The sequence below is a fragment of the Rhinoraja longicauda genome, chromosome 12, assembly GCF_053455715.1.
Source record: "Rhinoraja longicauda isolate Sanriku21f chromosome 12, sRhiLon1.1, whole genome shotgun sequence".
In the NCBI taxonomy this organism is placed as follows: Eukaryota; Metazoa; Chordata; class Chondrichthyes; order Rajiformes; family Arhynchobatidae; genus Rhinoraja; species Rhinoraja longicauda.
The window spans coordinates 41964510-41987190 of record NC_135964.1 but is presented as its reverse complement, the minus strand read 5'-3'; the positions used below and the strand labels follow the sequence as shown (position 1 = coordinate 41987190).

The window sequence follows — 22681 nt, the reverse complement described above, 5'->3', positions numbered from 1 at the left end:
CCATGGAACATAGAATAGTACAGGCATATAATGCTGGAGTAACTCAACGGGTCAGGCAGCATCTCTAGAGAAACGGAATAGGTGACCCCTGAACGGTCTGAAGAAGGGTTCCGACCCGAAACGTCACCTATTCCTTTTCTCCAAGCTTCTTAAATGCCACTTTTGTATCTGTTTCCATCACCATCCCTGGCACCCACCACCTTCTATGTAAAAAAACGTGTCCAACACAACTCCTTTAAACTTTGCCCCTCTCACTTTAAAGTCACCATCTTTAAGATCAGAGCCAAGGTCGGAATGCAAACCAATGGAACATATTGTCATAACTACTGAAGGAAAAGATGAAAGTAAAGTGAAATTCTATTTAAATGTGAAAATAAATTGCACACTGCTTGCAGTAAAATATCTGTCATTTATATTTAAACTATAACTTATTTAACTAAGCCCTATGGAAGCATTTGATAAACTTACCTGAGGAGACACGGTTCTTTAGCTTCTCACTATTATTTCAAGCTGGGTTCTCTTGTTCTACTTCCTGCAACCTTTAACTATAAAATTGCACATTGTCTGACTCACTGTGGGTAAATTCCATTTGGAATCTGTTCATATTGATTGAAAATCAAGTCCTTTGGTAAATTAAACATTAGATATGGACCCATTACTTAACACAAGGCAACGTAAACAGAACAGAGATTTAGGAAGGCCTCAACTAGAGTCATTTCATGTTGCCACAATAAATTAACAGCAGATGCTATCCCAGTAACTCTCCACTCAACTCTGGGCCATCTGTATTGCAGGAACACATATGTCAGGCTCCTATTAATTGACTACAGCTTGATGTTCAATCCTGTGATCTCACCAAACTCATCACCAAGCTCCAGGATCTGGGCCTCTATACATCTCCTTGACTTCCTCATTGGAAAACCCAACCAGTATGGACCGTAACACTATCCCCTCTCTGACCATCAACAATGGTGCATGTCAGGGCTGAGTGGTTAGCCTCCTGGTCTACTCTCTTTACACCCATGACTACCTGAGATAAAAAAAATTCACACAAAGGGTGGTGGGTGTATGGAACATGCTACCAGATGAGGAAGTTGAGGCTGGGACTATCCCAACATTTAAGAAACAGTTAGACAGGTACATGGATAGAACAGGTTTGGAGGGATATGGACCAAGCGCAGGCAGGTGGGATCAGTGTAGCTGGGACATGTTGGCCGGTGTGGGCAAGTTGGGCCGAAGGGCCTGTTTCCACACTGTATCACTCTATGACTCTCTATGGCTGTGTGGCTCAGGAGAACATTGTGGTTCACTGAATCATGGGTGGTGATGAGTCAGCAGACACGAGGGAGAGATAGAACACCTGGCCGCAACAACCACTTACTCAGCATCAACAAGACCAAGGAACTAATAGTGGGTTTCAGAAGGGGGATGTTGGGAGACCACAGCCAGTAGGTTGATGGCGGAGAGAGTTAGCAACCTCAGATTTCTTGGTGCTATCATCTCAGTTGATCTGTCATAAACCCAGCACATTGATGTAATCATGAAGAAAGCGTGCCAGCATTTCTACTTTCTTAAAGGTTTAAAGAGCTTCAAAGAGGTTACCAAATACTTGAGAACAAACTTTTATAAATGTACTCCAGAAAGTACCTTGACTGGTTACATCATGGTCTTGTGCAGCAATTCCAAACACAGGAACTCAAAAAAGTGGTGGACTAACCATGGTCCATCATGGTCACAACCCCCTTCTACCAGAGCGCATCTACTTATGGTGCTGTTTCAAGAAGTGGAATCTATCATAAAGGATCCCTATCATCCCAGCCATGCCCTCTTCTTGCTGTTACCTTTGGGCAGGAGGTTCTTCAGAAATCCCTGAAGTTCCACACCATGAAATTCAGGTAGTCAGGTGCTTGAATCATCCCACACAACTCTAATCCTTCTTCAATAACGGGACGCTGTAGACTACCTCTTAATAATAATAATAATAATAATAATATTCATTTATTGTCATTGCAACGAGTACAACGAAATTAAAAAATAGCCAATCCTGACGGTGCGTACAAACATATATGCAATAAATGCAAAAACAAATAAATACATAAATACAATTAAATACAATTATATTAAGTACAAGATTTTTTAACGGTGTTGCCTAGTGCAAAGGTAGTGTTCAGTTCTCGTATGGCCCTGGGGTAAAAACTGTTCTTAAGTCTGTTTGTTCGGGATTTGATCGACCTGAAACGTCGACCAGAGGGCAGATGAACAAACAGACGGTGGCCGGGGTGGGATGGATCTTTTATTATTTTGCCTGCTCTACTGAGGCAGCGTAGTCTGAACAGGTGCTCCAGGGAGGGCAGTGAGCAGCCGATGATCTTCTGGGCCGTCGTGATGACCCTCTGAAGGGCCTTCCTGTCCTTTTCTGAGCAGCTGGCATACCATGTGGTTATACAGTATGCCAGCACACTCTCGATGGAGCAGCGATAGAAGGACAACATGAGCTTCTCCTGCAGGTTGGTTTTCCTGAGGATCCTCAGGAAGTGGAGTCTCTGCTGTGCCTTCTTTACTGTGGTGATGGTGTTGGTAGACCAGGTAAGATCCTCTGCGATGTGCGTACCCAGGAACCTGAAAGCTGGTACCCTTTCCACACAGACCCCATTGATGTAGAGTGGGTCGTAATCTCCACTGGTTTTTCTAAAGTCAATTATAAGTTCCTTTGTTTTGGAGGAGTTCAGGACCAGATTGTTCACTGAACACCATGCTGCCAGCCTTTGGATTTCATCCCTATAGGCTGTCTCATCTCCTTCTGAGATGAGTCCAACCACAGTCGTGTCATCCGCGAACTTGATGATGGTGTTGGTGGGATGGGTGGGGGCGCAGTCGTGAGTGTAGAGGGAGTAAAGGATGGGGCTCAACACACAGCCCTGTGGTGAGCCGGTGCTCAGTGTAATGGTGGAGGAGAGGTGAGGGCCTATTTTGACGGTCTGGGGGCGGTTGGTCAGGAAGTCCTTGATCCATTGGCAGATGGTTTGGGAAAATCCAAGGTCGGAAAGTTTGGTGACCAGTCTGCTCGGGATGACCGTGTTAAAGGCAGAGCTGAAGTCGAGGAAGAGCATCCTCACATAGCTCCCCTGGTGTTCAAGGTGGGTCAGTGCAGTGTGAAGAGCAGTGTCGATGGCATCCCCTGTAGACCTATTTGCTCTGTAGGCAAACTGGTTAATTGTGTTTTTGTACTAATATTTTGTTTTATACACTCTTTCTTTTCACAGTTTTGTATAATTTATGTGTAATTTATGTATAATTTATATTTTTGAGTGTTTGCCTGTCTATGTAGTTGTAATGCTGCTACAATCAAGATTTTCAATGTACCTTTACCAAATCGTACATGTGCATATGACAATAAACTTGACTTGACGTAACTTGACATGCATACCTCTAGATTCAGGGACAGTTTCTTCCCAGCTGTTATCAGGCAACGGAACCATTCTATCACCAATTCGAGAGTGGCCCTGACCTACCATCTACCACATTGGAGACGCTTGGACTATCTTTAATCAGACTTTACCGGACTTTTGCACTAAACGTTGTTCCATTTAACATGTAATATGTACACTATGGACGGCTTGAATGTAATCATGTAAAGTCTTTCCACTGACTGGATAGCACGCAACAAAACAGTGTCTAGTGGAGTACCCCAAGGATCTGTGTTGGGTCCACTGTTGTTTGTCATTTACATTAATGATCTGGATGATGGTGTGGCAAATTGGATTAGTAAATATGCAGATGATACTAAGATAGGTGGAGTAGTTGATAGTGAGGTAGATTTTCAAAGTCTACAGAGAGCCTTTTGGAAGGGTGGGCTGAAAGATGGCAGATGGAGTTTAATGCTGATAAGTGTGAGGTGCTGCATTTTGGTAGGACAAATCAAAATAGGACGTACAGGGTAAATGGTAGGGAATTGAGGAATGCAGTGGAACAGAGGGATCTGGGAATAACTGTGCATTGTTCCCTGAAGGTGGAATCTCATGTGGATAGGGTAGTGAAGAAGGCGTTTGGTATGCTTGCCTTTATAAATCAGAGCATCGAGTATAGAAGTTGGGATGTAATGTTAAAATTGTACAGGACATTGGTGAGGCCGAATCTGGAGTATGGTGTGCAGTTCTGGTCGCCAAATTATAGGAAGGATGTCGACAAAATGGAGAGGGTACAGAGAAGATTTACTAGAATGTTGCCTGGGTTTCAGCACTTAGGCTACAGAGAGAGGTTGAACAGGTTGGGTCTTTATTCTTTGGAGCGTAGAAGGTTGAGGGGGGACTTGATAGAGGTTTTTAAAATTTTGAGAGGGACGGACAGAGTTGACGTGGGTAGGCTTTTCCCTTTGAGAGTGGGGAAGATTCCAACAAGGGGACATAGCTTCAGAATTGAGGGACAAAGGTTTAGGGGTAACATGAGGGGGAACTTCTTCACTCAGAGGGTGGTGGCTGTATGGAATGGGCTTCCGGTGGAAGTGGTGGAGGTTGGCTCGATTTTATTATTTAAGAGTAAATTAGATAGGTATATGGATAGGAGGGGATTAGAGGGTTATGGTCTGAGTGCAGGTAGATGAGACTAGGTCAGGGAGAATGGTCGGCGTGGACTGGTAGGGCCGGACAGGCCTGTTTCCATGCTGTAGTTGTTATATGTTATATGTTATATGTTATATGTTCACTGTACATCAGTACATATGTCAATAAAATAAAGTAAAATAAACTAAACTAAACTAAACTAAATACAATCGGTATCATGCTGTATTTAAGTTTAAGGTTGCTTTTCTTTACCAAACTACCAGATAGAGGCCATGGATCAATACTCACTAGACAATTTCTTAAGCGCTGCCTTTTAATGAATGTTTTAGGCTTTCCACAGCATTTATGTTGCATTAGAGCATAACCAAAGTATGTGACACATACAAGACCACATATATCATGTCAAGTGACATCAGCCCATTTATGAAAGCTGCAGTGACCACAATATAGGCAGATGAAAGAAAACCTAATGCATAAAATATTTTGTCTACAAAGAAAACTGTAGCTAATTTGATAGCTGGAAAACATTTACTGATTGCTGCAATGCACGTGTACATACTCCAACACAGCAGAGAGCACATCCAGTCACTTCACATAATTAATCACTTTACATTTTGCCAATACTGCCTTTAAGTTGAATAACAAGTTCGATCTGGAACGGTTTTCAACTTTCCACGCCTATCCACGAGGAGAGGGCTAGAGTCGACTGAGCAATTTTCTAATTTAATGTACCTGCCTTGGTCGAGTTGCATCGTGAAATTCATCCCACCGTTGTATGCCTTGGCTCATGTCAGCATGAATTGTTCATTTTCAAAATAATAACGTTAACATGTAATATTTTTCCAAAGGATGGGTGGAGTTAAAATTACATTTCCTCGAACAAGAACAGCCGGAAATAATTTGCATTCCTGGTTGCTTGATCAATTTGTGTGTGTTGCCAAAAGAGCACAAAAAATAAAAAATAACATATGGGGATGTGATGATCCTTCTAATGATATAACATTAGGGTTAGTATTGCGATAACATTAGGGTTAGTATTGCGATGTTTTCTTATCACTCCAAACCATTGTTAATATCTCCTATTTGGAGTGGAAAAGGTTGGATGTGTATTTAACAAGATGCAGATAATAATACAACCTTGGGATAATGTTCCTATGTTGCTAATAATGTCTCTGTGGGCAGATAGGTGCCTTATTATATACCAGGTGGAATGTGATCAAGTAAAGGAGAACAAATTATACTCTGTTATATTGTAGAAACATCTTCAGGGAAAGTTATGACTGTAAAACCCAATAGAAATAACCTGATATGCCCAGTTATATAGCTAACATGTTATAGTGAGACAAGAACTAGGAAGATCGCTGATAGCTGTAAGAATAATGGGTGATTTAAAATTCCCTCATAATTCCCTCCTTAAATCCTCTTCAAAGGGCAGAGGTAAATAGATTCTTGATCACTACTGTTGTCAGAGGCTATGGGAGAAGGCAAGAGGATGGGGTTTGGAGGGAGAGATAGATCAACCATGATTGAATGGAGTAGACTTGATGGGCCAAATGGCCTAATTCTACTCCTATTGCTTATGACCCTATGACCTTATATTGCCTGGGAATCCCATAGTACAATGGGGTTGGGTTCCCTGAAAAGGTTGGGTATATGTTAAATGCGCCAGCATTGATGTAGCTCTATAGGACTTTGGTTAAGTCACACTTGGAGTATTGCTTGCAGTTCTGGTTGCCCCATTACAGGAAAGGTGTGGGGGTTATGGAGAGGGTGCAGTGGAGGTTTACTGGAATGCTGCCTGGATTAGAGGGTTTCAGCTACAAGTAGAGGCTGGATAGACTTGGATTGTTTTCTCTGGAACATTGGAGGTTGAGGTGAGGCATGATAGAAGTGTATAAAATTATGAGAGGCATTGATAGAGTAGACAGTCAGAACCATTTTCCCAAGCTGGAAATGTCCATTATTAAAGGGCATAGCGGTGAGGTGAGCGAGGGCGAGTTTAATGGAGATGTGTGAGGCTATGAGTGAGGGTGCTATGAGTGATGGGGGGCTATGAGTGAGGGTGCAACATTGACCTCCTTTCAGGTGATCAAGGTAGGGCAGGTGACTGAAACATTACTAGGGGAACACCTTGAAATTAGATTTAGATTTAGATTTAGAATTACAGCGCGGAAACAGGCCCTTCGGCCCACCGAGTCCGCGCCGCCCAGCGATCCCCGCACACTAACACTATCCTACACACACTAGGGACAATTTTTATATTTACCCAGTCAATTAACCTACATACCTGTATGTCTTTGGAGTGTGGGAGGAAACCGAAGATCTCGGAGAAAACCCACACAGGTCACGGGGAGAACGTACAAATTAGTGACCACAATTTTATTAGTTTTTAAATGGTTATGAAATAAAATAAGATGGATCTGCAGTAAAATAAGATGGATCTGCAATTTAAAGACTTAAATTGGGCCAAGGCCTGTTTTGCTGGGATTAGAGAGTAGGTTTATTGGGAATTGTTGTTTACTGGCAAAGGGACGTCTGGCAAGTGGGAGGCTTTCAAATATGAGATGGGGAGAGTTTGGGGACAACATGTCCCTTTTAGAGTGAAGAGTAACACCGACAAGTTTAGGTTCCCTGGTATATTCAGGCTGAAATAAGACAACAGGTGCAAGGAATAACTGTCTACAATAAGTAAACAGCAATTGATTTAAAGAGTTCAGATGATAGCATGAATTGATGCTATGAAAAATAATAATTGCACCTGAGCAATAGATATCTTTCGAAGACACTGACATTAATAAGACACATTTCTTGCAATCATAGTCTTAGAGTGATAGAGTCTTACAGCGTGGAAACAAGCCCTTCGGCCCAACTTGCCCACACCGTCCAACATGTTCCATCTACACTAGTCCTGCCTGCCTGTGTTTGGCTCAAATCCCTCTAAACCTATCCTGTTCATGTACCTGTCTAATTATTTCTTAAACATTGAGATAGTACCTGTGTGTTCCATACACCTACCACCCTTTGTGTGAAAATTAATGCACTGCTCTTCTTTAATAATAAAAGCATTAATGTCAGCTTCATGGGAGCAGAATGATGGTTATAATGCCCCGTGAAATTGAAATGCACTGACAAATATATTGAAGACTTAACAATTAAGGTACAAAGCTCACTACCATGGTCTCACTGTTGCAAGCTCTAATAGGATCTGAAAGTCAGGCGAGATTCAGGTATTCAGGGAGTGTTGAGAAAGATCTAGCCATTGGAGGTCCATTTGGAGCCATGGCTATGGTAAAGAGGTTAACCTGGGGATGAGAGGATCTAGACCTGTGGTGGAGGGAGGGATAAGTGTGGAGTTAGGGGATCAACAGCTCACTCATTGGAACATTGGGCAGTAGGAGAGGATGGGGTCATTGGGTGATTACGATGCAATATGATACGATAGAACTTTATTTATCCTAGGAATGAAATTGTTGAAACACAACAAGATACATGAAACATGAAATTAAAATGATGAGTGGAAAGTCCAGGATTTGGGCTGTGCAAGGATTGGGGAGGAGAAGGGGTAGGGGGAAAGGGAGTCAGTCTACCCCATGACAGAAGGAGGAGGAGTTGTACCGTTTGATAGCCACAAGGAAAAAAGATCTCCTGTGGCGTTCTGTGCTGCATCTTGGTGGAACGAGTCTTTTGCTGAAGGTGCTCCTCAGGTTGTCCAGTATGTCATGGAGTGGTGAGTTGTATTGTCCAAAATACTCCGCAGCTTGAGGAGCGTCCTTCCCTCCAAGACCACCTCCAGTGGGGACAGGGTTGATTTGGAGGTTGGGCCAGAGGGCAGATGGTGGGTTGGGTTGGGTTGGATGCTTTCTTTGTGGGTGGAAGAGATTGAAAATTAGAGAATAAGTATTGGCTCCAATTTAGTGGCACCTGATGTAAACAAAGTTATCCTAGCATCACAATGCAGTGAACTGACGGATGTTTCATTTAATTTAATTTAGTTTAATATGATTTAGTTTAGTTTAATATAATTTAGTTTAGTTTAATATAATTTAGTTTAGTTTCAGTTTAGTTATAGTTTGGTATAGTTTTAGTTTAGTATAGTTTATCATATCATATCATATCATATATATACAGCTGGAAACAGGCCTTTTCGGCCCTCCAAGTCCGTGCCGCCCAGCGATCCCCGCGCATTAACACTATCCTACACCCACTAGGGACAATTTTTACATTTACCCAGCCAATTAACCTACATACCTGTACGTCTTTGGAGTGTGGGAGGAAACCGAAGATCTCGGAGAAAACCCACGCAGGTCACGGGGAGAACGTACAAACTCCTTACAGTGCAGCACCCGTAGTCAGGATCGAACCTGAGTCTCCGGCGCTGCATTCGCTGTAAAGCAGCAACTCTACCGCTGCGCCACCGTGCCGCAGTTTAGTTTATTGTCACGTGTACTGAGGTACAGTGAAAAATATTTTTGTTGTGAGCTCTCCAGTCAGCGGAAAGACAATACATGATTACGATCAAGCTGTCCATGGTGTACAGATACAGGATAAAAGGAATAATGTTTAGTGAAAGATAAATTCCATTGAAGCCCAATATCAGCCTCCCATTATATAATGTGATATCAGCACGCAGATATGATTCATGCTTCCAGTTGAATCTCTACAGTGAAATTAATATTGCTGCATTTTGTCCTGCCCAAGGTGAATTTTTAATCTCACACTACTGAAATAACTAGAATCACACAATTGAATATCCACACCATGCCATTACAACTGTAGCACTGTGAGTATCTAATGAATACATTCATTGAATAAACACATTCAAAATATTTGCCTCAGCCTCTGCTGAAAATTAATGTAGACAAGAAAGATTCGAACATTCATTGGAACATTGTAAAAAAAAATCTGAAGAATTTGCAGTAAGAAGATATGAGGCAGAAAGAACTTCATTCTCAAAAGCCATCCTCAAAAGTATGAAACTTTGGATGCTTTATTTTCAAATCGGGAATCTGGTTCAGTTATTTTTTTGCTTCATATGTAGCTACATGGAAACTCCTTAATACAGCTGACTTCTCTAAAGGGAAGTTATGGCAGGGAAACATTTCTTTCAACTCTACAGCTGTGACAGCTGTGGAAAACATCACTTTTATTATTTGTAGAAATTGAATTGTCGAAATGGCTAAGTTATAAAAAATTGCACGTTGAATTAAATGATTGCCTAGACCTTTAATCATTACCACTCTGAAGTTTGGTTAATTTACTCGGGTGAAATTGGGCCCCGATAGTTCCTGAGAGAGGTCATGGATCCTTTTTTCTTGGATGTGTTTGCACAGATATGGAAAAGTTCATTCCTGCCAGTGAAGCAGAAGAGGGTGGGCCGGGGAAGAAGGTAGGCAAATAGTTCCAAAGTTAATCTTTCACAGAATGGCAAAAGCGGAAGGGGAACTGCAACAAAAAAAAGGATAGAGTTAAAATATTCGATATACCAGGTTCATGCAAAAGAATGTAAAGTGAATGGAGATGGTTATTTCAAAATATATATTCTGAGGTAAAGAATTTACAATTATGCATTGTTATTCCTATCCTCTGGATGTTCAAATGAGTTCACAGCCAACCATGAGGTTTTGAAATGTGCCTGTCCAAATGTTTCTGCCACAACTACTTCCCCTGGTAGCTTGTTCAGGGGAACAACCCACCAACCCTTTGTGTAAAAAAGGTACCCCTCAGGTTCCTATTAAATCTTTCCCCCCCTCGCCTTAAACCGTGTCCTCTGGTTCTTGATTCCCCTACTCTGGGCAAAAGACTCTGTGTGTTTACCCGATCTATTCCTCTCATGATTTTGTACACCTCTATAAGATCACCCTCATCCTCCTGCACTCCTTGGAATAGAAAAGTGTAAATGGAGAATTGGGGAAGGATTGATGTGGTAAGGGATGGGGGAAGACTGCTTTTTGCAAAGGACTAGGTTGCATCCATAACCCTCTGCAATGTTTTTTTGGGTCTTGATCAGTGCATTTGCCAGACCTAGCTGTGATGCATCTGATAGGATGCTTTCTATGGTGCATTGGTAAAAATTGGTCAGAGTCCTTGAAGATGTGACGAATTTCCAAAACCTTCTGAGGAAGTACTGGTGTCGGTATGGTTTCTTACTCATAGCGCCAATGCGGTTGGACGAGGTTAAATTGTTGTTGATATTTTTTTCTAGGAACTGGAGGTTCTCAACCATTTCCACGTCAGCACCGTTGATGCTATCTACTCCACATTATAGTGTTGGAGTGGTGCACGCTGCCCCACTGTGCTTACTGAAGTCGATGACCAGCTTCTTCATTTTGCTAACATTGGAGGAGTTGTTGTTGTTTTGAAACCATGTTACTAAATTCTCTTTCTCCTTCCTGTACTCCATCTTGTCAATGTTTGAGATCTGGTCCACTACGGTGCTGTCATCTGCAAATCTGCAGTTTTGAGTAGAATTTGGCCACAGAGAATAGAGGGAGGTTACTGTAATAAGGAGTAGGAAAGAACTGCAGGTGCTGGTTTAAATCGAAGATAGACATGAAATGCTGGAGTAACTCAGAGGGACTGGCAGCATCTCTGGAGAGAAGGAGTGGGTGACATTTTGGGTCGAGACTCTTCCTCAGACTGATCAGTCTGACCCTTGATCAGTCTGAGGAAGGGTCTCAACCCGAAACATCACCCATTCCTTCTCTCCCACAATGCTGCCTGACCTGCTGAGTTACTCCAGCATTTTGTGAATAAATCGATTTGTACCAGCATCTGCAGTTATTTTCTTATAGAGTTGTCCCTGTTATCAATCTCTTTGTTATTAGGGCCAGGGAGATGGCATCTGCCATGTTTCTCTTGTGACAGTACATTTGGGCCTAATTTGAGTAGTGCTGGCAAGCATAGCAGTGTAATTGGCAGATATTTTGTCAAAGCATCTTTGAGCATATTCAAACCAATTTTATGGAATTTCATTTAATCTTAGGTGACTGAAAGACACAGTTTGCTTTTAACAGTAACACAAACGTTTTCCTAGTTATCCTATACAACATTTCACAGCGTATGAGTCAACAACCTTTAAGTTGTTTGTCCAGTTTCACAATCTCATGGAACTCTATCCAACTGAAAAGTCTATGGAGAGCAGAATATTTTGGCAGAAATCCTTCATAGAGTCAAGTCCACGTAATTTGTGTAAAAACACTCTATATATAGCTATCTTCCCAAAATTTTACCCAATGCTTGGCAATAAGTGTCTTCAAACAAATGGTGTAATGTGGAACACCAATAGAATAGATCAGTTGCTTGCTCCATAAGTTAAGGCCAAGAGTGAGGTATGCTTGATGTTTGGCTCATTTACCTCACTGGATATCTGTTAGAGGGAATTTTGTACTTTACCCGTACTCTATATCTGACTTTACTCAGATAGGCACAGACACAAAATATAACAACTCATAGATCAGTGGTGAGTATATCGAACAAGTCGATTTAATAAAAGGCCTTAGCAATTACATTGGTAAGCAGTGTGAGCAAGCTCAAACTACTTCAAATCCTACAGTAACTGTAGGATTCTTATATCCTCATGACACAATGGTTACTTGTGGAGTTGAAATAAACAATCATTAATCAATGTCCCTGTAACCTTTCATCTTTGTGTTTTCCCAAAGTTAACTTTAATCCTGAGTTTCCTGATGTTTGGAAATCTCCCACCCACATATCTCACATGTAGATACCATAAATGTCCAGATTCTCCCGCCAAATGGAATCCCCTCGTAAAAGAGGTCATTTGTTAAACTTTGGGAGACTTGCCTGCTAAACACAGTGACCAAGAGCAGCTGCAATGCAAGATTACAACAGATAAGAACCTAGACAGAACTGTCAAGGACTATCCAATCCCCTACTGACAAGGAAGCCTGCTTCTCAGCAGAATGTTTCAGCTTTGCTATTCTGACTACATTCTTGGCCATTTTCCCATCATGCTCCTCAGTATGTGAGCTCCAGGGTTAACCAAACTATAACCTACTCATCTATCTTACAATTTTTTTAATTCCGGGCAACAGTATCAAATATATATTAAACAAAATAGGAAGTTCCTGGAACCAAGTTTGAGGATGTGTTTACGAAACAAAGAATGTGGAAACTTTCACTTCCAGGACCAATGTATTATTTGGTCACAGTGGGTTTGTGGGCCAATAACACAGTAACAGCTCACAAATGTGATGAAAAATCAGATAACAGTTGCAGCACAGAAGGAGGTCACATGGCTCAATGAAGCCACCTGGCCTACCGACAACTATCCAGTGGTCCCATTTCCATGCTCTTTCCTTGTTGCCCTGCGATTCTATTTCCTTTAATTATTTTCTAAAAACTGCAGGGCACTGCAAAGAAATTGCGCAATGCTTAGTGCCAGGATCCAACTTATTCCTGAGTACTGGGGCTTCCTACATTGAATAGACGCACAGGTCTTTGGGGTATACAGTTGGAACCTTTTTTCGGAATGGAAATGTCAAAGGCTAGAGGGTATAGCTCTAAGATGAGGAGGGCAAAGTTTAAAGGGGACGTGTGGGTCAAGTTTTTTACAGCGAGGGTGATGGGTACCTGGAACATATTGTCAGGGGTGTTGGTGGAGGCAGATACGATAGTGGCATTTAGAGGTTTTTAGATAGGCACACAGATATGCAGGGAATGAGGGAGATAATAGATCATACGTAGGCTGATGTGATTAACTTACCTTAGCATTATGTTCAGCACAGATAATGTGGGCCGAAGAGCTTGATCCTGTCCTGTAATTGACAGTGACAATGACAATGAGTTTCCCACAGAGTTTCCCATTAGTTATGAACAATCAAACAGCGGCGCTGGTAAAAAAAAAAACATAGTGCTGCAGTAACTCAGCAGGTCAGGCAACATCCCTGGAGAACCTGGATAGAAGATGTTTCGGGTTGGGATGCTTCTCCAGGCTTCAGACCCTTCTTCAGTGGTGCCAGTAATCCAGAGTAGGCAATGAGCATTGAAATCCCCTATCCAGACCATACTCTGTGCCCTCGCTACCCTTAATGTTGGTCAACGATTCAATAGGTGAGGGGATTTGATGTGGTATTCAAATGGTGGTGGTCTTGCCTGTATTTGAGCCAATATCATGAGACCTTGTGGCCAAATGAGAATTTCCAGGACTATTCACTCCAATCTTTCTACCACGATATAATCAACCTTTTGTTGATTGATCTAGGATCCTGATGGAGGAGTCTGTAATATTGGCTAAATGTACGGATATGAGGACAATTCTGTCAGGATGTTGTTTGATTACTTTGTGGGACAGCTGCCTCACAGAACTATTTCTGGAGAGCTTTAGTTTAGTTTAGTTTAGAGATTCAGCATGGAAACAGGCCCTTCAGACCAACGATCCCCACACTAACACTGTAATGGCAGTTTCTATACCTTCTCAAAGTCCAACTGCGATAGCCATTACTGCTCGGGGATGGAATGGAGGTATAGCTTACGCACACACCGCACTCTGAGATAACAAAAACAAATCTTCTAAACGCTGTTTCTTGATTAATTGGTCTTTATTAAAGTAGCACAAATCAAAAGAGTCATTCATATCTTTTCGTTCTTATCAACTGTTTGTTCTTCAAACAATACAGTAAAAATCACGTAGTCATTACCGTGTGGTCCTTGTGAGTGTAGCTGGCACGAGTGTGGCAGTCGTGAGTGTGGCAGATGTGAGTGTGACTGGCGCGAGCGTGGCAGACGTGAGTGTGGCAGACGTGAGTGTAGCAGAAGTGAGTGTAGTAAAAAAACTATTCTCTCCATCCTCCGAGACTAAACTGACCCACAATCTCTGTTGCTACGCTAGCCTCCTCCCATGTACACTCCCCATTACGTATCAAATCATACCCACAAGCATGCAAAAAAGACAGAAACTAGAAATATTAAACATAGCCATAATAAAATGACAGTAACTAAATTAAGCGTGAATGGCTCCTACACACCGGCCCCTAATTGTTCTGCGTATATGACGAAGCAATTACCAATAGATATTAAAAGGAGCTATAAAAGCTTAATATTTATCCAAAACAAAAGTAATATGCATTATATGTTGGCATTCAAACCTCTTTAGCGATTCTTCAATCTTCTCCTTCACCTTCTAGAAGCAGACGTATCTCGGTTATTGGTCTTACCAAGATGTTGTCTTTAGTCTGAAGTCATACAGTACGCACAAAACCTTTAACGTCTGACATGATCTCCAGTATCTTTTTACAAAGTTTCGACAACATGTGATTTCTTCCTCCATGTCCGATCTGTTCATGAATATGTCGTAACAGCAATGTTGAAATATGAAAGTCCTTTGAGAGAATAATAGGATGCTTAGCTTCTTCAGGCATCGATAGTTTATTTAGGCGACCACCTACTCTCAGAAGTCCTTTATCTAGTATCGGGTCAAGCCTGTATAAACAACCACTTCTTTTAACACCATGTTCACCAGCTTGTAATGCTAATAGCTCTTCCTTATAGTCTTGTCTTTGACAGAAAGAGATAACTGCATTTTCCGCCTTAAAAAGATCACCCGGACATCAACACTGTCCCCGGTATGATGCCTTAAAGACTTGCATCTCTTCGTCAACCTTTTCTTTCAGCTTGCCAGGATCCGTTTCAAAGCTACTCATAGCAGCCTTTCCTTTCTCTTACGAGTCCACTGCAAAAGCATTGTTTTTAATTTAAGAAACCAAGCTTCAACTTCACAGTCTTCAACTTATTCCATGATGAGAAATGGGTAATTAAATAGTTTGTTGAATCCAATGGGTCCTTAATAATGGCTTTCACTAAGAAGTCTTGCTTGATCTCCGGATCATTAGCAGAGATTTCAGTTTCCAGGTTAAACTTTGGCCATTCTCAGTCTGGTTTACAGAGAAACTCTGGCCCACTGATCCATCTCTTACTGCTTAAGAAGCGGTCTGCTGTTAATCCTCTAGAGGCTTCATCCGCAGGATTTTCCTTGGTATTAATGTACTTCCACTGTGATACATTAGTAGCATCCCTTATAAAAGAGATCCTGTTTGCGACAAATGTTAGGAAGCGTTTATTTTCATTATTGATGTACTTAAGCACTGTCATGCTATCAGTCCAGAAGGTAGATTCCTCCAGCTTAAGCTGCAGTTCTTTTTGCAGCAATATGTCAATTCTGACAGCTAAGACTGCGGCTGCAAGCTCCATCCTGGGAATCGTCATTTGCTTCAATGGTGCCACTCTGGCCTTTCCCATTAAGAATGCAGCATGTACTTCATTGTTATCATTTTCCAGTCTCAGATATGAAACAGTACCATAACCACTTTCACTTGCGCCAGAAAAGTGATGCAGCTGTGCAAATTTGATTTGATCAAAGTTTGTAGGCTTCATACACCAGTCCACTCTGAACTCCGAGATCTTGTTGAAATCTTCTAACCAATCTGTCCATTGCTGAGAGAAGATTTGCGTTATACTCTCATCCCATCTAAGTTTCTTCTTACAGAGATCCTGCAAAATTAACTTGGCTGGTAGTGTAAATGGTGCAAGAATTCCCAATGGGTCATAAACCGTCTTGTACATGGTTGCTCCTGAATCGAAATTCTGAACTTGAACACATCTGTTTCAACGCACCAGTGCAATCCCAGTGCTCTCTCCATGGGCAGATTGTCTTTGTCCAAATCCAACTCCCGGGTCTCCTTGGCTCTATTATCTAGTGGAATGGTGTCCAATACAGCACGGCAGTTGCTAATCCATTTCGATAGCATAAATCCTGCCTTGTTGCAGAGGGAAGTCAAATGTTTTACCATTTGAATTGCTTCCTGTTCTGTAGACATGGATTTTAAACATTCGTCCACATAGAAATTGCTCCTTACTGTGTTTGTCACTTCTTCAGAAAAATCAGCTTTATTGTCCTCAGCGGTTTTCCTCAATGCGAAGTTTGCACAACTTGGTGATGACACTGCTCCAAAGAGATGTACCTTCATCCGGTATTCAATAAGATCTTGTTGTGCATCACCATCCGGCCACCATAGGAATCGCAAGTAGTCGACATGTTTTTCCGATACCTTGACCTGATGAAACATTGCCTTGATATCCGCCATCAAAGCTACCGGCTCTTGTCTGAATCAGATGAGAACTCAGATGAGTGAGTTTGTTAGGTCTGGACCCTGTAGCAGTTGACAGTTAAGTGATTTACCCTTGAAAACCGCAGCACAGTTGAAGACCACTCTTAATGGTCCTTTCTTTGAATGATACACCCCATGGTGTGGGATATACCAAAGCTCCCCATCACTTCGATTCAGCTGGTCTTCTGGCACCCTTTCGGCATAACCATTATCAATCATCTCTGTGAGGAAAGACATATATTCATCATGAAATTTTGTATTCTTGCCAAACTTGCATTTCAGATTCTGAATGCGTTGTTCTGCAATGCAACGGTTATTCGGCAGACTAACACTTTCTTGTTTAAAAAGTACGTCAAGGCAATAGTGTCCTTCTATCATCTTTACTGAGTGATTCATAATTTCTAAAAATTTTACTTCTTCTCTGGACATTTCTTCTGATTCCTTGCTGGTTCTTTTACTGAAGTCGTGATTATATTGCTTGGTCAACAACTCCTCTAGATTTACAATAGATATTCGATTGACGACAGCAGCAGTATAGTTATTCCTTTTCCTGCCTTTGTTGTTCCTTCTCAAGGAGCCATAGATAACCCATCTGAGTATGGTTCTCTGAGTATAGATAACCCATCTGAGCAAACGGTCCATCTCCTTGACTGGTAACAACCTTTCTAGTTTCTAATGTCTGCAAAGCATTCGTTCCGATAAGTAGGTCGATATCAGAATTTATTTTAGGTATCTTGACATCCTTCAAGTAAGGCCATTTTTCCAAGTCTTCTTGCTTAGGTATATTTGGATGAGAGACGGGCATCGTCTCTTGTGTAAACACATCAGATATTTGCATAAATTGTCTTCCTCCAGACTAGATATTTCCATACTTGTGATATGATAACTATCGTAGCATTTCTGACCATTCATGGTGTTCAAGAGAAGCTTAACATTTTCTCCTGTAACGTCCAGCCTTCTCATCGAGCTCAACTGAGGTGAGGCAACAACATCACTTGTAGCTGGCTTCTCCTTTTGTTCCATTTGCTCCGGCTTCTCGTCCGTATGCCTCTGTTCAATGTGAAGCAATTCAGGATGATCTTGTTTGCATATATTACAAGTTATCCGATTACTGCAGTCTTTAACCATTTGTCCTTTCTTCAGGCATCCATAACAGATTCCTTTCTCCCTCAAGAAGTCAATCTTTTCTTTATATTTCTTTTTCTTGAATTTTCGACACCATCTTATAGTGTGACCAACTTCATTACATGAAAAACAAAACCATTGTGACTTAACGGTAGATACATCCTTTTTCATTCCGTCCTTCGTTTTTATGGGTATTACGGCAGCAGCAAAACTGCTTTCCTTAGGTCCTGATCTTCCCTTTGTTTTAGTTAAGGTAGAGTTTTTAATAGTTGCTGATTTAGGATCTCGAATATTCCCATAGCGTATGTTTGACATTAACCGTACTTCTCTTTCCATGAAATTCACCAGGTCAGGAAGCATGGCCTCTCTATCGTCAACTTCCTGTATCAGGCCTGCTTTATCTCTCCACATTTCTCTAAGCCTATAGGGCAGTTTTAGAATGATAGCCTTCATATTACTAACAACATTCATTTCTTCCATGTGGATGCTATTTCTCATTGAATTACAACAACCCCTAAGAAATATCGCAAACTCATGCAAAGCCTTCACATCTTCCGCCGTGATAACTGACCAAGCAAAGGCCTTTTTCATGTATGCGCTAGCAATCTTCTGTTTGTTACCAAAATGCTCTTCAAGCAACTCTCTTGCTATTTTATAGCCCTCATCTGCAGGCAAATGTCGACAATTCTTAACAAGCTGCTTCGAATATCCGCTTGTGTATTGCTCTTGACTTGTAGTTTTCATTTCCACTCCTTCTTCAAACGCTACTATGACAGTTTCATATTGTAAAGGATCACCGTCATATTTAGGAATTTCCATTGGGGGTAAGGTGACAGAAAGATTTTGTTGAACCATGAGCTCGCTGAGTCTCATTTGATTCCTTACCAATTCATAGAATTCATTTTGAAATCCCTGGCTTAGTGCAGATAGATCTGGATAAATTTTGTCACGAGCACCATAATCAGTTGTTTGTCTCTGGCTGGGTGCAGGTAGCTGATAAACAGGCCTCTGAGAAGAGTACTGGGTTGGCTCATTTCGAGCCTTAACAGACATCCCAAAGGTACGTTGCTTCGGTCTAGCACCCGGTTGCTTTGGTGAAGTTTTGTCGGCCATCCAATTACTCAGTGCCAGTTTGGCGTCACGAGATTAGACTGGCTCTGGCTGTGGGTTGACTTTAGCTGCTGTTTCCAGCTTAGTAGCTCCTTCTTGGATTAAGGAACTCTTCTTCTGAGATACTCTTGAGCTGCATTTTGATCTTTGGCCTTCCAGTATGTCCCTCCTTGCCCCAGCAGTTGCCAGCTTCGTGGCTATTTCTAACCATCCCTTCTCTATCTTCAGCTGTTCTGCTTGTCTTTTCAGTTGTACTTCTTGTCTTTTCAGCTGTTCTTCTTGTTCCTCAATCTCATATTTTTTCTCTAAGGCAGCAGCTTCTAGCGAGAGAGCAGCCATCTCAGCTTCGGCTTCCATTTGAGCAGAGACCCTCGTAGTTGAACTGGCTACAGAACCAGATTTACGTCTGGATCTTCGCGTTGAAACGTTTGAGACACTACCCTGAGGTGTAATTTCTTCTCCCGCTTCAACACCTTGTTGCATCGCACCTTCTATTGTAGAGTGCAATGTTTGAGCTATGGTTTCAGACAACCACTTCTCCACGTCAGCCATGAAACCATCAAAAAATTCCACCCTCTCTTGGAACAGGTGAATGTGCCATTCGAGTTGCTCCTTTGGTAGTTGTAGACACAGTATTGAGTGTTGTTTTTCTCCAACCTCATGGCAAAGGTTAAGTAGTTGATCCAGATTAGATTGTACAATGTTCAGATTAGATTGTACAATGTTCGCATTCTCAGGCTGCCTCTCCTTTTTCTGAGAGTTTAATGTCTCTTTTCTCATATCTTCTTGATTTTTGCTCCGCATCTCCCTCCTGTGGCGGTTCTTCGTACTTACCTGATGGAAGATCCATGATGAATTGGTGCTTATCGCTATGTTCCAGAAACACCAGAAGAATTCAAAACAGAATGAGTATTTTTTCAAAACACATCATTAATTCCAAGGCTGAAAGTCTTCGGCCAGTACTTATGGTAAACAATCGCTAGCTGAGCACCTTATCTTGTAGAAGTTCACAACATCGTTAATTTTCAAGGTCGTGCTCTGCGTGTTTGGTTTTATTATCTCGTCGTAGCATAAACAAGTTTCTTGTATCAAACAGTACCTCTGCAGAAGATTTCCCACAGGCTTTTAAGTTTTTAAACTTCTTAACTTAAACTTACGACTAAACAGTCGTCTACTCACAGTACCGGGTCAATTAAGTCTTCAATCTTCTAATGATCCAGGTGTAGACCATGTCAATTTGCCTTCAACCGGCAGATTCTTTGTTCCTTTTGGCTTCAGCTCTAATCCCTGGCACAGATTCAGCTTCTTCTTCAATTCCACTGTTGAATTTGCTTGTAGAACAAGTCTTTCTTAGATTCTTCTATCAGAATAGCCTTTTTTAATCTATCTCCATTCAGAGAAAAGTTTTTTACTCTATCTCCATTCAGAGAAGTTTTTTACTCTAATGTAATGGCAGTTTCTATACCTTCTCAAAGTCCAACTTTGATAGCCATTACTGCTCGGGGATGGAATGGAGGTATAACTTAAGCACACACCGCACTCTGAGCTAACAAAAATGAATCTTCCAAATGCTGTTTCTTGATTAATTGGTCTTTATTAAAGTCGCACAAATCAAAAGAGTAATTCATAACTTTTCGAGTAATTCATCAACTGTTCTTCAAACAATAGTAAAAATCGTGTAGTCGTTACCGTATGGTCCTTGTGAGTGTAGCTGGCACGAGTGTGGCAGTCGTGAGTGTGGCAGACATGAGTGTGACTAGCGCGAGCGTGACAGTCGTGAATGTGGCAGACGTGAGTGTGGCAGACGTGAGTGTGGCAGACGTGAGTGTGGTAAAAAACTGTATTCTCTCCATCCTCCGAGACTAAACTGACCCACAATCTCTGTCACTACGCTAGCCTCCTCCCATGTAGACAGTCCCCATTACGTATCCAATCACACCCACAATCATGCAAAAAAGACAGAAACTAGAAATATTAAACATAGCCATAATACAATGACAGTAACTAAATTAAGTGTGAATGGCTCCTACAAACACCAAACTAACAATTTCACCAAGCCAATTAGCCCACAAACCTGTACGTCTTTGGAGTGCGGAAGGAAACGAGAGATCCCGGAGAAAACCCACGCAGGTCACGGGGAAAACGTACAAACTCCGTACAGACAGCACCCATAGCCAGGATCAAACCCGGGTCTCTGGCGCTGTAAGGCAGCAACCCTACCACTTTGCCACTGTGCTGCTTGATGTTTATAAGGAGGTCTAATTGAGCAGGTCTGACTGAGACAGGTAAACCATTATCATGAAGAAAACAAGAACTAGGTTAATTCATTTGTCGTCTCTTATCTTTGCTATATGTTATTGTGGATATTTAATCCAACTGAGTGGCTTGCTGAACAATTTCAGAAGACAGTTGCTGTGTATTAGGAGTCACATATAGACTACATGCGGTAGAGTTCCTTCTCATACACACTTTTAATCCTAGTTCATTTTATTACATTAATTTAATTTCCACTCAAAAGAGATTCTCATTGATTTCACCAGATCATTGGTCTAGACTTATTGATTGTTAATCCAATAATTTAACCATTATGCATCTTGTTCCCATTGTATGCCGTATGAAAATGCATACACAGAAGGACAAATCTTTTCAAGGAGAAAGAACGAAATATCATTATCAGTAATAGTCATAATTAAGAGCAACTTGTATTTATGTAGTGACTTAAACATATTAAATTGTATCAAGGAGGATTAGTGAATAGCGCTTGGTCAATGAGGAGTTTGATAGAATTTTGTAAAACAGAATAAGAGGTGGAAAGGTGAAGTGATTTGGAAAATAATTCCAGAGGTTAGAGCCTAGGAAACCAATGGCACACGGTAATGATGGAAATTGGGATGTACTAGAGGCTAGAATTGGATGACTACAGAAATGTCAAAGAGCTGTACGATTTGATGGAAATATGTAAAAGTTGCTATTTGGGTTACACTTATCCCCATTAACTCCATGAAATTGACATCTTGCTGATTACCTAAAGATTGAAATGGATCGAGTGGTGTGGAGTTGCAGCATTTGTATTGTAGCAACTAAACTCCCCATAAGAAATATGGGGTGAACTGCTACCTCACAGCGCCAGAGACCCAAATTCAATCCTGACCTCGGGTGCTGCCTGTGTGGAGGTTGCACATTCTCCCTGTGACCATGTGGGTTTCCGCCTGGTGTTCCGGTTCCCTACCACATCCCAAAGATGTGCGGATTTGTAGGTTATTTAACCTCTGTAAATTGCCCCTCGTGTATAGGGAGTGCATGGGAAAGTGGGATTAACTTGTGCGAATGGCTGGCATGAACTTGGTGGGCTGAAGGGCCTGGTTCCGTGCTTTATCTCTATACTCTAAACACCTTTCTCATAGTGCTAATTACTCACAACCAATATCTCTGATGCGGAAATTTAAGTTTGAAAAATATTATTTTCATTTATTTAGGCATTAATTGTCAGAGATTTTAATACATTGTAAGATTAATATTTTTCTAGGTTGTTCCTGTCTTTTATTTTGTTCTTAAACGAAGCATTTGTTCCATCTATTTTCCTTCTTGTTGCTAATGTAATATTGATTTCATCCTCTGTATTTTCCACTTCTTCCTTAATCCATGCAGAGTTTATATTATGGCATTCAAATTGTTGTTCGGAAATAGGAAGGGTTCAAGCAAGATTTGGGGGGAGATTCCAAAAACAATTGTACAAGCCGTTGCAGAAAATTCTGTAGACTC

General features: G+C 41.4%; 1 protein-coding gene across 1 annotated transcript in view; it reads right to left on the bottom strand.

Annotated features, from left to right (window-relative positions):
- The window catches only part of LOC144598581 (exosomal polycystin-1-interacting protein-like), a 46134-nt gene extending 40785 nt beyond the window's left edge, over nt 1–5349 (bottom strand). The window contains exon 1 of the mRNA XM_078408764.1: nt 5292–5349. The gene's annotated coding sequence lies outside the window, so the exon portion shown is untranslated. The remainder of the gene's footprint in view (nt 1–5291) is intronic.
- Between the last annotated feature and the right edge of the window lie 17332 nt (nt 5350–22681).